The following is a 16,051-nucleotide window of genomic DNA, read 5'->3' on the forward strand; positions in this document are numbered from 1 at the left end:
GATAATAATTGTAAAGTACTTAGGAAATGATTCACAATAGAAGCTGACTTCATCAGGAAACTAAAGTTCAGAGAACAGAAAGGATTCAATAATCAAGATTACAAAGGGTGTTAGTGGCAGCACTAAGTCTAGAGTCTAGGCACTTACCATGGAATGTTGCTGAAAGGGGCAAGCCTGAGTAGCAAGGGCACTCCTGGGTCTCTGGGTGAGGGCACTGAGAAGGGGGCAGAAGAGTCAGTTCCAGGGTCAAACTCTCACAGCAAGTGTTATATTTTTAAATTACTACTTCATTAATTGATAAAAACTGAAAGAGAATCCAAATTATCCTGAATAGGTAGATGTGAGTTCCTAATAACAATGTTTTATCCCAGCAGACTCAGGAGAGGAGAGGCAGCCACTGAAAGAGCCCAAGCTGAGGGTAATCCTGGTGAAGAAAAGAGGAACTAGGAGAAGCATCTTTGGGGAGAATATGTTTGTGTCCAGAATTGTGACAATTCCAAGAGACGTGGATCTTCAGCAAAGGTAGCCAGAGCTGGAATACAGAAGAAATTGAAATCATTGACATTCATGATATCTTTAGCCTAGAAGTGTCTACCAAAGCTCTATGTTCTCAAGAAATCATAAAGCTTTTTCTTGCTTCTTTTATGTGAAATAATTTGCCTCATTCTAGTTCTCTCTTTTTCCTCCCAATATATTCCTCTATCAACCCTTAACTTTATTTTTTTTCAGATATCATCCCTACCTACTCAACTTACCCTCTGCCCTCTGTCTATAGGTATATAATCCCTCCAACTACCTTAATGCTGAGGAAAGTCTCAAAAGTTACAAATATGATCTTTCTATGCAGGAATGCAAACAATTCAACTTTAGTAAGTCCCTTATGATTTCTCTTTCCTGTTTACCTTTTCATGATTCTCTTGATTCTTGTGTTTGAAGTCAAATTTTCTATACAGCTTCCATCTTTTCATCAAGAATGCTTGAAAGTCCTCTATTTCATTGAATGATCATTTTCCCCCTGAAGTATTAGACTCAGTTTTGCTGGGTAGGTGATTCTTGATTTTAATCCTAGTTCCTTTGACCTCTGGAATATCATATTTCAAACCCTGGAATGCCTTAATGTAGAAGTTGCTAGATCTTGTGTTATCGTGATTATGTTTCACAATTCTTGACTTGTTTCTTTCTGGCTGCTTGCAACATTTTCTCCTTCACCTGGGAGCTCTGAAATTTGGCTACAATATTCCTAGGAGTTTTCCTTTTGGGATCTCTTTTAGGAGATGATTGGTGGATTCTTTCAATATCTGTTTTGCCCTCTAGTTCTACAATATCAGGACAGTTTTCCTTGATAATTTCTTGAAAGATGATGTCTAGGCTCATTTTTTGATCATGGCTTTCAGATTAATTAAAAAAATGTCTGTCCTGGATCTATTTTCCAGGTCAATTGTTTTTTCAATGAGATATTTCACACAGACTACTATTTTTTTCATTTCTTTGTCTTTGTTTTGTAATTTCTTGATTTTCATAAAGTCAATAGCTTCCATCTGCTCCATTCTAATCTTTAAGGAATTCTTTTCTTTTTTTATTTTAAATCAAATTATTTTATTTGTTTTCAGTGTTTGACAATGACTTCCACACATTTTTTGATTTTTTCCCCTTTCCTCCCCTTCATTCCCTCCTCTCTCTCTCCCCTCCTTCCCTGAGACTGTGTACAATCTTATATAGGTTCTACACATACATTCCTATTAAGTACATGTTGCATAGAAGAATTAAAATGAATGGGGGAAAACATAAAACAAAACAAAACATAATACAAAAGAAAATGGTCTGTTTCTATCTGCGATTCAATTTCATAGTTCTTTCTCTGGATGTGGAAGCCATTTTTCCTCAAGAGCCCGTTGGAAATTGTTTAAGTCCATGCTTTACAATGAGGTACTAAGTCTATCAGAAAAATTCCTCTCACACTGTGATTTTTTATGCGTACTAAGTTCCCCTGGTTCTGCTCCTTTCACTCAGCATTAATTCATATAAGTCTTTTCAGGCTTTTCTGAAGTCTTCCTGTTCATTGTTTCTCATAGCCCGATAGTATTCCATTGCATTCATATACCACAACTTGCTCAGCCATTCCCCAATTGATGGACATTCCCTTGATTTCTAGTTTTTGTCCACCACAAAGAGAGCTGCTATAAATATTTGATCTTCTACCTTGTCTTGGGCTAGAGATTTGCTTCACTCTGTCATTCTGAGGGTTCTGCAGTTCCAAAATTTGTTTAGAATAATTTTTTACAGATACTGGGTGGGTTTTGGGGAAGAGCTATAGCAAGTCTATGCTGTTACTCTGTCATCTTGGCTCCACTCCCTAGCCTTTGTAAGTAAAGAATTTACCATCTGTCCAGTAGCTGATCTTGATAACGTGCTTGTCCTCAATGAAGGCGTTTCACAATATGGCTGAAAACATCATGCTAAAAAGCATGGCAGCAAGCACACAGCCTTGTTTCACTCCATTGGAAACTGGGAAAGCACAAGAGCATCATCCATTATTCAGAAGCCGGGCAAGCATGCCATCATGAAATTCATGTACAATAGTGATGAACTTCTCTGGTCAACCAAATTTTGACATAATTTTCCATAAACCTTTGTGATTGAAATATCAAAGACCTTGGTCAGATCCACAAACATTGTGTACAGACCTCTGTTCTTCTCCTGGAATTTCTTCTGGAGGTGTTGGGCAGCAAACACTGTATCAATCATTTCTTGGCCCTTTCTGAAGTCACACCGGCTCTCAGGTAGATCACTATCTTCCCGGTGAAGTATTAATCTCTTAAGGAGGACTTTGGCAGGAATCTTACTAGCAATAACTAAGAAAGAGATACTCTTTCCCCCCTCCTTGTGACTGTCACAGAGCCAAGTATTTCCTTTATCTTTATAGAGATGGACAGTGAAGGCATCATTGAACTCCTGAGGGATAACTTCTTCTTCATATAACCTGGAAAATTTCAGTTAGCTCTTCTATGAACAATGGACCTCCCTCCTTATAAATCTCAGCTGGAATAGAATTACCAGCAGGTGCTTTACCAAATGAATAGAGCCTAATGGCATTGAAAAGCTCTTCTTCAGTTGGAAAGTCAGCTAAGGCAGGATTGACTTCAACCTGAGATGACTTCAGCATTGACTGATGACAGTTTATAGAGAACATTATGGAAGTGTTCAGCCCATTTCTCTAGGATCATGTCCTCATCATTAATCAATGTAGCTCCATCAGCATTTTGTAGTTGAGAGGCACCATAGGTCTTTGCCTCATAAATAGCCTACAAGGCATCAAAAATGCTTTGAATTGTTACTATTAGCATAAAACTAAATCTCGTTGACCTTCTTACTGAGCCAAGAATCTTGCATCTCTCTAAGTCTCACTTGTGCTTTATTTTTGATGGAATACAATGCTGCCTTATTAGAGATGGATGAACTATCATGCTGGTAAACCCTGTGGAACTTTTGTTTTTCATTTAGCAACTTCTGAATTTCCCCATCATTTTCATCAAACCAGTCTTGATGTTTGTAAGTGTTTTGACCCAAATGAGCAAATGTAGTACTATACACCAAATCTCTGAAAGGTGACTACTCCTTTTCTGCTCTACTGTTACAAACTGTGTGTTGACTCAACTTTCCCTCCAACTTAGTAACAAACTGTTACCACTCAGAAGCACTACAATCTGTTGACATTAATTTTTATGACAGTCATTTTGCTTTGGGGCTGCTGCTTTTGTTTAAGGAAAATATTTAGCTTGGAAAGCATAAATGTATGATCTGTCCAGCACTCTGTGCTACACACTGCCTTCATTGATCTCACATCCTGCCTGCCTCTTCTTCTTACAGTCACATAGTATATTTTTGGTTTTTTTGTTTTGTTTTGTTTTTTTTATTTAACTTTTAACATTTATTTTCACAAAATTTTGGGTTACAAATTTTCTCCCCTTTTATCCCCTCCCCCCCCAAACCCAAGCATTCTAATTGCCCCTGTGACCAATCTGCTCTCCCCTCTATCCTCCCTCCCTGCCCTTGTCTCCATCTTCTCTTTTGTCCTGTAGGTCCAGATAGCTTTCTTGACCTCTTAACCTGTATTTCTTATTTCCCAGTGGTAAGAACATTACATTTGATCCTAACACTTTGAGTTCCAACATCTTTAGCTCCCTCCCTCTCCACCCCTTCCCTTTGGAAGACAAGCAATTCAATATAGGCCAAATCTGTGTAGTTTTGCAAATGATTTCCATACTAGTTGTATTGTATAGGACTAACTATATTTCCCTCCATCCTATCCTGTCCCCCATTACTTCTATTCTCTTATGATCCTGTCCCTCCCCATGAGTGTCGACCTCAGATTGCATTCTCCTCCCCATGCCCTCCCCTCCATCCTCCCCCCCACCCTGCTTGTGCCCCTGTCCCCCACTCTCCTGTATTATGAGATAGGTTTTCCTATCAAAATGAGTGTGCATTTTATTCTTTCCTTTGGTGGAATGTGATGAGAGTAGACCTCATGTTTTTCTCTTCCCTCCCCTCTTTATCCCTCCACTAATAAGCCTTTTGCTTGCCTCTTTTATGAGAGATAATTTGCCCCATTCAACTTCTCCCTTTCTCCTCCCAGTATTTCTCTCTCACTGCTTGATTTCATTTTTTTTTTTTAAGATATGATCCCATCCTCTTCAGTTCCCTCTGTGCACTCTGTCTCTATGTATGTGTGCGTGTGTGCATGTGTGTGTATGTGTACTCCCACCCAGTACCCAGATACTGAAATGTTTCAAGAGTTACAAATATTGTCTTTCCATGTAGGAATGTAAACAGTTCAACTTTAGTAAGTCCCTTATGACTTCTCTTTGCTGTTCACCTTTTCATGGTTCTCTTCATTCTTGTGTTAGAAAGTCAAATTTTCTTTTCAGCTCTGGTCTTTTCATCAAGAAAATTTGAAAATCCTCTATTTCATTGAAAGACCATTTTTTCTCCTGAAGTATTATACTCAGTTTTGCTGGGTAGGTGATTCTTGGTTTTAGTCCTAGTTCCTTTGACTTCTGGAATATCCTATTCCATTCCCTTCGATCCCTTAATGTAGAGGGTGCTAGATCTTGTGTTATCCTGATTGTATTTCCACAATACTTGAATTGTTTCTTTCTAGCTGCTTGCAATATTTTCTGTTTCACCTGGGAATTCTGGAATTTGGCCACAATGCTCCTAGGAGTTTCTCTTTTTGGATCTCTTTCATGCGGTGTTCTGCGGATTCCTTGAATGTTTATTTTGCCCTCTGGTTCTAGAATCTCAGGGCAGTTTTTCTTGATAATTTCATGGAAGATGATGTCTAGGCTCTTCTTTTGATCATGGTTTTCAGGTAGTCCCAGAATTTTTACATTGTCTCTCCTGATTCTATTTTCCAGGTCAGTTGTTTTTCCAATAAGATATTTCACATTATCTTCCATTTTTCGAATCTTCACGCTATGTTCTGTGATATCTGTCTTTCTCATAAAGTCCTTAGCATCCATCTGTGCCATTCCAGTTTTGAAAGATCTATTTTCTTCAGTGAGCTTTTGAATCTCCTTTTCCATTTGGCTAATTCTGCTTTTGAAAGCATTCTTCTCCTCATTGGCCTTTTGAACCTCTTTTACCAATTGAGTTAGGCTTGTTTTCAAGGTGTTAATTTCTTCAACATTTTTTTGGTTCTCCTTTAGCAGAGAGCTGATCTGCTTTTCATGCTTCTCTTTCATCCCTCTCATTTCTCTTCCCAGTTTTTCCTCCACCTCTCTAACTTGATTTTCAAAATTCTTTTTGAGCTCTTCCATGGCCTGAGCCCATTGGGTCGGCTGGGACACAGAATCCTTGATTTCTGTGTCTTTGCCTGATGGTAAGCATTGTTCTTCCTCGTCAGAAAGGAAGGGAGGAAGTGTCTTTTCTCCGAGAAAGTACCCTTCAATAGTTTTATTTCTTTTCCCTTTTCTGGGCATTCTCCCCAGCCAGTGGCTTGACCTCTGAATATTCTCCTCACGCCCACCTCACCTCCTGATCTTCCCAGCCAGCGTTTGGGGACTGAGATTCAAATGCTGCTTCCCGCCTTAGGGCTTTTGGTGGGGGCAGGGCTGCTATTCAGTGTGAGAGAATTAAGTTCAGATGGTCAGGTTGGGGCAGGGCCGCCTCTCAGGCTCTGTTCCCTCAGGGGGTTTATGCACAGACCTTCCACAATGGATCCAGGCTCGCGCCCGCTTGGGGACCCCCTGTCTGCAGCCGCCTCTCAGCTTCTATCTCCCGGGGGGGGGGGGAGCCTGAGCCATGGGGGCACCCCACTCCCCTCTCGACCCGCCAAAGAGACTCTCTCACCGACCCTCTTCACCTGTGGGTGCGGGGGCTTGTGCCGCCGCAGGATATCCCGTCCCCGTAGCCTGCTCGGATCTTTTCCTCACGGTGTCGCGGCCGCTGCAGGGCTGCACTCAGCTCCCAGTCCCGGCGCCCAGTCCACAGCGTGAAGGATCTCCCGTGAGAGGTTTGCAGGTCTCTCTGGAACAGAAATCTCCCTCGCTCCAATATTCCGTGGCCTCTGGGTGCAGAATTCACAGTGAGTTGGTCCCCTCTAGCCGTTCTGTGAGTTGTGGGTTCGGAGCTATGTGTATGTGCGTCTTTCTACTCCGCCATCTTGGCTCCGCCCCCACATAGTATGTTAATTGCTATTTTTGCTATGAGAATGCATCCCCAATTGTTTTATTGCATTTAGTAAAGGAAGGCAGTGTTGGTGATGAGAAGGTCATGAGATTCCTAAGTCTTCAGTAGTAAGTGACCGTTGCTGTTGTTGTTTCTGACTTCATTCTTCCTGAGGACTCCCTGCCATGCCTGGTAGTCTGAGCTTTCTCTAGCATTAAAGTCATCCAGAATTATACATTTGTCTTCTTTTGGCACATTGATGATAAAGGTCTCAATGTCTTCATAAGTTTTTTCTTTAACTTCATTAGGGTTCATCATGGTGGGAGCATAGGTACTGATGATAAAGGCATGGCATTTCCTGCAAGTGGCAATCACATTGTCATGGGCTATCATTTACTCCTTTTGGTTGGCATACAAGCTTGTTGACTAGATTTGTTTGACTGCAAAACTTTCACCAGCTTGACAGCACTCCCTTTCACTGTAGCCACTCCAGAAAAATCTATTTCCAACTCCGACTTTAGCAATCTGACTTTCATTTTTCAGCCTTGTTTCATTCAGGGCTGCTATTTGGATGTAATACATGCTGAGTTTTCTCACAAGAGCTGTTTGTCTTTCAGGTCTATTGGATTTTTTTTGTGGTCTATAAGTGTGCATACATTCCATGTACCAATGTTGAGTGGAATCATCTTTGTAGAAGTTTTTGTAAATTTTTTTTCTTTGTTTAAACCGTAAGGTGGGATCATAATAACCAGGTCAGGGTTGGGTAAGCAGAAGATTTTTAGGGCACTTTTTTCATAAACATACCAAAACAAGTTGTGTTAGTTAGACTATAGGATTATCTTATATACGAAGCGACACAAACTAGGTTCTCCTTAAGCTTAGTACTTACCTAACATTTTAACTTGGGAGAAAAATAATCATGAACCAAATTGTTTTTTTGGAGTGTGCCTAGATCTAACTGACTGTTTTCAGCTCAGCTCCCTCTGACTTCATGCCTAGCCCATTTCCATGGCATGTGATACATATCAGAATTATGAGCTGGTCATGTCGAAAATATTCTTAGAGTATTACAAGCGTAGCATGAAAGAGTCCTTGTTTCTCAGTCACATAAATAGCACTTAAGTTTATCTAATCAACGTACCCCCATTTTAAAACTTTCAAACCTGACAAGCACAATTATTAATCTTGTCTTGAGAATGATGTTCTCATTCCAATCATGTGCAGAGGACAGAAAGCTGGGAAGTGGCCTCTGAGGCTAACGGTGCCTGCTGCTCAGGATGAAATAGAAGCAGTTTTGCTTTGAGTGTCTGAGTAAGAAAGGAAGGGAAGAAAAATTTTGGGTTTGGTCTCAGGAGAGTTTTCCAGCTGGATTTAGGGGACAAAGGCCCCCTGCTTGCTTGGTGGCAGCCAGAAAAGGAGCAAGGTCAAGCATCTTCTGACTGTTCTATCCAATAGACATGGTACAGAGGATATAAAGGAAGATGAAGGTATAGTCTGTATAATCTTCCCCCAACAGATTTTGCTGAGTTAATTCTTCGATGTAAGAAAGAGGAGTGAAAGGAAACTTGGCCACCATCCTACCATCAAATGTGGAGTTAAACTTTCCCATCAGGGCAGTAAAAACAAAAGTCAATAGCAAACATACATTTCATTTGAACCATTGACAGATCCCTGTTGTTATTCACTTTCATGTCATGGCATTACCTGTCTAATACTATGGTCTTTTCCCTGAAAGGACAAACAGCAACCTCCAGAGTCATCAGAGTCCAGTGGCAGGACAGGTGGATGGCCCAGGATGCAGTGGATGATCTTGGTAAATTCAATGTCTAATCAAAGCTATCTGCTTTGGGTTAGGTCTTGTACCCTTTGTTAATTCTGATTTCAAGTCTTCCCTTCAAATCTCACATTTCTTTTCCATTTTTTCCTCTGGGATTCTCATTTCATTTATAATATTGTTTTTAATGTTTTAAAAACTCACTACTATATTTCTTCTAAGAATCCCATTTTATCTTCTGGCCAAGATACGATTTTATTTGAGACTTTTTGCATTTTGCAATTATTCTCCTATCCTGTGTTTATATTTGGCCATTCCTGACACCATAATAGCACTTTATCACTTGTTTGTGTTGTTTACTCATTCTCCAGTCTTCCTTCACAGATTGGGACTTAGTGTTAGGGCCAGGTTGTGTGCTCATCTGGTGGAACTGTTATGATCTTGCATGCTCCTGACCTGTCTTATCTGTAGTCCATCCACTATATTTTTGGGGATATTGAGTGCTATATACCTAAGATGAAGTTGGACTAGGGAGTCACAAACTGTCAATGAGTCCTATTCTATCTTATTAAGGGTCCAGTCCCTCCTGGGCTGTTCAGACTCCAGGCCCTGATTTGAGTGCAGACAACACAATTTCACATTTGATACTAAGTGGTGCTCCAATAGACAATAGTTGGCCTCAGACCATATTGGCTAACTTGAAGTTTAAGCAAGTTTTGAACAGCCATACTGATAGCCTACTGATTCCCTGATCTACTCCATTGAGGCACTGGGTCAGAGGGATGATCGCAATAGAAAAAACAAAAGGTATTGGGACCCTCCTACAAAACAACTCCCCTAATCAACCTTTCCTCAATGGACAGACCCATCAATGGATCGGGAAAATCTTCTTTAATCACATTGTTCAATCAGAGGAACTTTTAGTAAGACAAAAAGAGCAAAAGATCCTAATTTGATTGCCATCACACTATACTGATCTTATATGTAACAAGTAGTATAGCATTCAGATTCTTAGAGGAGAAGTTAAGTAAGTTACAGGAAGAAACAGAAAATGAAATTATACTGGTAGGATACGTCAATCTCCTCTTCTCAGAACACAGTAAATCTAACCACAAAATAAACAAGAAAGAAGTTAAGGAGGTGAATAGAATCTTTAAATATATATATATAGGGTAGATCTTTAAAGAAAAATGAATGGGGATAGAAAGGAATATACCTTTCTCTTAGTGGTACATAGTGTCTACATAAAAATTGGCCATATGCTACGGCATAAAAACCCCACAACACAATGCAGAAAGGCAGAAATATTAAACGAAATCATTTTGAGATCATGATGTAATAAAAACTACAGGTAATAAAGGCCCGTAGAAAGATACATTGAAAAGCAAATGAAAACTTAAAAAATCTAATCCTAAAGAATGAGTGGGTCAAACAACAAAGCACAGAAACAATAGATAATTTCATCTCAGACAATGACAATAATATGACAGCAGGAATTAAGGAAATTTATGTAATAAGAATGACAATTCTACCTTATTCAGTGTCATATCGAGAAACTACCCAAACTATTTTGTAGAGCTAGAAATTAATAATAAAAAATCCATCCAGAAGAACAAAAGTTCCAGAATATCAAAGGAACTAATGAAAAGAAATGTTAAGCAAAGTGATCTAGCCATACCATATCTTAAATTGCATTATAAAGCATCAGTCATGCAAACTACTTGGTACAAGCTAAGAAACAGAATGATAGATCTATGGAATAGGTTAGGTACAGAAAGGGCTATAAAACTGTGCATGCCATTTACCCAGTCATACAGCTTCTAGGGCTCTATTCCAAAAAGATAATAAAAAATGGAAAAAGGACCCATCTGTACAAAGATATTGACATCACCTGTTAACCTGGTATCATGGTGCAGGACCCATATCAGCAGCCCAGAGGCTGAGGCTGCAATGAAAGCTATGTGGGGCTGGGCCCATAGAAGGACCTCTTGTCTGTTATTGTGGCTCCTGAAAGGGGGAAGGAGAGCCCTACTACTATTGTAATCATTTCTGTCTTCCTACTCATACAGGTATATGAACAGTGTCATCTTCAGCTCCTCACTCTCAACTGCTCATATCCAATCTCATTTTTACCTTCACAATATGTTTTCTATGTATCTCTTTATCTCCATTCACTAAATCACCATCCTAGTTCAGAACCTCACCAATTCTCACCTAGATTCCTACAGCAGCCTTCTTAAATTGGTCTTCCTGACATAGTCTCTTTTGACTTGAATCCTCCACTCAATTACTGAAGTAATTTTTTGTTTTTTTATATAAAATTTGAGTCTAAGTCAGTCCCCTACTCAATAAACTCTAGTGGTTCCCTATTACCTCTGAGAAGAAATTTTTAAAAAATCTTCTATTTGGTATTTATAAAAAGCTTTTCATATTTTCATCCCTTACTATCTTTCCTGTGTACTTTATTCCATTCCAGGCCCTCTTTCATATAGAAACACTGATTTATGTATTGTTCCTCAAACATGGCAATCTTATTTCCTATTTCCATGTCTTTGCCCTGGCTGTCCTCCATGCCTGCAATGCTTTCCCTCTTCACCTCTTAGCTTTTTAGCTAAGATTTGCCTCTTAGCTTCTCTGACTTTTTTCAAGATTCAACTCAAATCCCAGCTTCTGTAGGAGGCCTTTCCTGATATCCTCAGTTGATAGTGCCATACCCTCTCAGATTATCTTCTATATAGTTTGTATGCATCTTGTAAGTATCTAGTTGTTCACATGTTGTCTCCCATTAGCATGTGAGTTTTTTAAGATTAGAGACTTGATTTTTCTCCTTTCTTTGTATGCCCAGTATTTAGTACAGTGCCAGTACATAGTAAACACTTAACAAATGCTTGTTGACTGACTGATAATGATTCACAGATCCGTTTTACCCTCATATAGTATAATCTTATGAGTATTTTACAGTTTTGTTGCTAGCTCATTGCAATTTTCAAGCTATCTCTTTTGGGCAAGGTCTTATGCTTCTTGTGTGGAACTATTAATTCTCTTTCTAAGTCCTCCCTACAAATCTCTCATTTCTTTTCCTATCCTTTCCTTTTTGCCTCTTATTTCATTTGTAACATGATTTTATTGACATGCTACAGATTATTGATACTCTTCATAAAATATGACATCAAGAATTGAAAGAATATTCTAGATATGATCTGACCTGAGTAGAATGCAATAGGATCATCAGCTTCTTTGTGCTGCATGTTATGCCTCTTTTCAGTCTAAGATTTATTACCATTTTATTTTGGCTGCTACCAGAGGTATAACTAAGGTAGGGAGATAAAATCATTGTGCTAGTGTTCTTAAATTTAGAGAGCATCCTCAATACTTGCTGTCTTTTAGTTGATAGAAACAAATGAGCTTCATATTTAATTAACGATTATATTCAATTGAGATGGAAAAATTATCAGATAAAATACCTTCTTTATCAATAACTATAGCCTAATTGAGGTCCTTTGTAGCTTCCTACCTATTTACATCATCACTTGGTATAATTCACCATTTTCTTTACAATCAAAGTTATTTTTATTTGCATCTTTGAAATTTCTTTATTCACAACTTTGCATTACTTTTAGGACGATTTGTCCCATAGAATCACAGGCCATGAGATCCTACTTATTATTCAGAAACCTTTGGAATCTGCTGTCCTAAAATATAGGATGGATATTAGACCAGACTGATTTTCAGCTTCTCTATTCCTAAATTTAACCTGGAATAATCTCTTCTTCCTAAGTTCCCATTATTTTACTTAAGCAATTCATTTTTACCTTGTTGGTAAGAATCAGATCTAGCCTAGAATTTTTCCATCTTACTTACTCAATGACAGATATGAAGTCAAATTTGCGTTTATGCATGAGAATGTCTAGTTCCCCTTGCTTTGTATGTTCATTTGTAGGCATCTGAGGCCATGGCTTTTCTGCTTATTATTTCCTTGGACTTTGTCTTCTGTGAATTTCTGGGCATCTCTATTGCTATGCTTCTTTTTACATCATATATATTGTTCGTGGTACATACTTTGGTAGTTACATGTAGGTAGGTTTTTTTTTTCCTCAGCTCTTCTTCTTTTCATCTTAAAACCTTTTTGATTAGTAAGACTATAAGTAAATGCATTCTTCCTAGCTGTTGAAGTTATACTCTGCCACTGGCCAAGAACCTCCTCTTCTTATGCTTTATGGTCACAAATCCAATCCCATTTTCAGACGTCATCTTCTTAACTAGCTATTCCCTTTCAGAAGCTCCTTGTCCTCTGGTGGCCAACAATAAGAAAAACATTATCTGTGTCCCTTAAGTCTTTCAGCTTCTTTGTAATATTTCCCATTATTTTCTAGCTATTTTCTATCAATATTACATGTGCCTAGATGAATCATAAGCACAGATAGAACCCAATGACTTAGAGAAGTAGTATGTTCTCTGTCTGATCTTGGAAAGACAACAGACCTTTCCTATTATTGCTATCAAGTCAACCTGCATCAGTCACACCCAAAAGGACATCACCAACCCTTACCACTTGTCCCTTCTGCATTGACCCAATATCTCACCTTCCAACATCTGTGGAGGAATATAATCATCTATGGGAGGACAAATGATTATTTTTACCTCAGAGTTCCAGCTCCCTCCTCATCCTTAGGAGCCTCATCTCTGTTTCTTTGCTCTAATATTTCAGTTATTTTTCCCCTCTAGGATCCTCATTATTTTCATCCTTAAAATAGCAGCAGTAATACCTGAAGTGTTTTCTTCACAGGCTGGTATGAAAATCAAATGAGTTAGCAAATGTGAGGCTCAACATGAACCATTTATGTGTTAAATATTAGATATATTTTTTTAAACTTCTATTAATTTCATTTTAATTGGTGAGATAAAAGAAGCAATTTCTTAACATAGTAGAATGGAAAAAATTATTGCACATGAAACTGCAAATATTTTATGTAAAACTTGCTATTGCTTTTTAAATACATAATAAAGTTATTATTAAATTTCTTTTTTTCTTCCCTCCTCACCCCTTTGCTCTTGAGACGGCTACCATTAGACACAAGTTGCATATATGTGTGTGAGTCTATCTATCTATCTATCCATCCATCCATCCATCTATCTATCTATCTATCTATCTATCTATCTATCTATCTATCTATCTATCTATCTAATGTCTCCTCTTCCATATCTTCTCTAGTCTTCCCATCAGAAAAGATCAATTTTACTGACTTTAACCCAATAATGCATTATTATACAAAAATTATAGTATTTACACTTCTCAAATACAAAGTTATTATATTTATTTGGTGCTGTAAATTCTATGTCTACTTTTTCGATGGATCTGCCATTCTTTTTCTTAGCTAGTATGAGGTAGTTTTGAAAGTTGCTACCTTATAATACAGTTTAAGATCTGGTACTGGTACTACTACAATATAGTGTAAGACATGGTACTCCTTTCTTTACACTTTTTTTCATTAATTTCTTTGACATTCTTAACTTTTTATTTTTCAAATGAATTCTGTTAATATTATTTCTGATTTTTAATTTAGTAAAATTAGTTCAGTAAAATTCAGTAATTTAATTGCCGTGGCATTGAATATATGAATTAGTTTAGGTAAAATTGTGATTTTTATTATATTGGTATTGTTTTTCCATGAAAAACTAATATTTCTGTAATTATTTAAATCTATTTTTGTATAAAAAGTTTATTTAATAATGTTGTTCACATAGTTCCTGGGATTGTTTTGGCATCTGTATTCCCAGGGATCTTGTACTCTCTAGAGTTAATCTAAATGGGGTATCTTTTACTGCCTCTTCTTGCAGGCTTTTGCTTGTGATATAAAGGAATGCTAACGATTTATGATGCTACCGATCAGGTATTTGGGTGCTTGTGGTTGGACCCCAATTCCAAGATCAAATTTCTTCTTGGACTCAAAACATTATCCTTGACAATTACACCTCAAGCACGCTGTGTCTAGCAACAACTCATGAGTGGGCCCCAGTAAGACAAATTACCCTTTTTCACAAATACTCATGAGTGAGTCCCAATAAAATAAACTATCTTTCCTTATCACGACAACAAGCTGACTCTTGTAGATATTCTCTTGTAAAAACAAGACTTATCTTATAACCACAGAATTATCATGTAATGATTCCTAAAGTTATCATATTCAATCCAGAGGACAAGATACAGACATTAACTCACAAAACTATCTTGCTACAACCATAACAGAGCAAAAATACACTCCTGACAAACCCCTTCCCCTGGTTTCCATTAAGTGAATCACACCTATGACCAAGGTTGTAAGTTATCACCTAATTAGCATATCTTCCAGATAATCCACTACTTTTCCTATAAAAATTTTATCATGATTCCTGTTAGATGGCAAGTTCCCTAAGGATCTCAGCTAGTTCTGTCACCTCATTCCCTGTTCTGATTTCTTCTATTTTTTCTTCTCTTATTGCTATTGCTACTATTTTCAATACAATGTTGAATAATATTGATGACAACAGGCTTCCTTATTTCCACTTGACTCATGATACTATGCTTACTGATGGTTTTTAGATAAATGTTTTTTTTATCAATTAAAGAAGATATCCATTTATACCAATACTTTCAAATGTTTATTTTTATTCATTTTATTTATTTTTAATGTTCTACAATCACTACCATAAAACATGGATTTCTTTTCCCCTTACCTACCTCCCACCACCCCTCTCCTTCCCCAAGATGGCATGCAATTCTATATAGGATCTACATATATATTCCTGCTGAATACATTTTCACCATAGTCATGCTGTGTAGCAGAACTAAAATAAATGGGAGAAATCATATAACAAACTAAAACATAATACACACACACACACACACACACACACACACACACAAATAATGTGCTACATTCTGCTATTGAATTCCATAGTTTCTTTTCTGGGTGTGGAAGGCACCTTGCCTTAGAAGACCATTGGGAATTTTTTTTTTTTTTAACGTTCTTGCTTTGCTATGAAGATCCAAGTCTACCAGAAAAAATTCTCGCATACTGTGGTCATTGCTGTGCACAAAGGTCTCCTCGTTCTGCTCCTTTCACTCAGCATCAGATCATACAAGTTTTTCCAGGCCACTCTGAAGTCTCATTCATCATTTCTCATAGCACAATAATATTCATATACCACAATTCATTCAGTCATTCCCCAATTGATGTGTGTCCCCTTGATTTCCAGTTTTGGGCCCCTACAAAGAGTGCTGCTATAAATATTTTTGTACATGTGGGACCCTTTCCCATTTTCATGATCTCTTGGGGATACAGTCCTGGAAGTGATAAAGCTGGGTCAAAGGGTATGCACATTTTTGTACCCTTTGGGCATAGTTCCAAACCGCTCTCCAGAATGGTTGGATGAGCTCATAGCTCCACCAACAACAAATTAATGTCCTAACTTTCCCACATCCTTTCCTACATTTATCATTTTCCTGATGTGTCATGTTTGCCGGTCTAATAGGTGTGATTGGTACCTCAGAGTTGTTTTGATTTGCATCTCTCTAACTAAAAGTGATTTAGAGCATCAAATGTTTTTAATAGAAATGAGTGTTGTAATTTA

At 37.9% G+C, this 16,051-nt stretch overlaps 1 long non-coding RNA gene across 4 annotated transcripts in view; it reads left to right on the forward strand.

Annotated features, from left to right (window-relative positions):
- The window catches only part of LOC140533011 (uncharacterized), a 50,203-nt gene that overhangs the window by 19,875 nt on the left and 14,277 nt on the right, over positions 1 to 16,051 (forward strand). For 2 of the 4 annotated variants that reach the window (XR_011976758.1, XR_011976759.1), the window contains exon 5: positions 375 to 8,479. This is a non-coding gene — a long non-coding RNA (uncharacterized lncRNA). The remainder of the gene's footprint in view (positions 1 to 374; positions 8,480 to 16,051) is intronic. The other 2 variants (XR_011976761.1, XR_011976760.1) reach the window with 2 other exon arrangements.

This window comes from Notamacropus eugenii, chromosome 3, assembly GCF_028372415.1.
Source record: "Notamacropus eugenii isolate mMacEug1 chromosome 3, mMacEug1.pri_v2, whole genome shotgun sequence".
Taxonomy (NCBI): Eukaryota; Metazoa; Chordata; class Mammalia; order Diprotodontia; family Macropodidae; genus Notamacropus; species Notamacropus eugenii.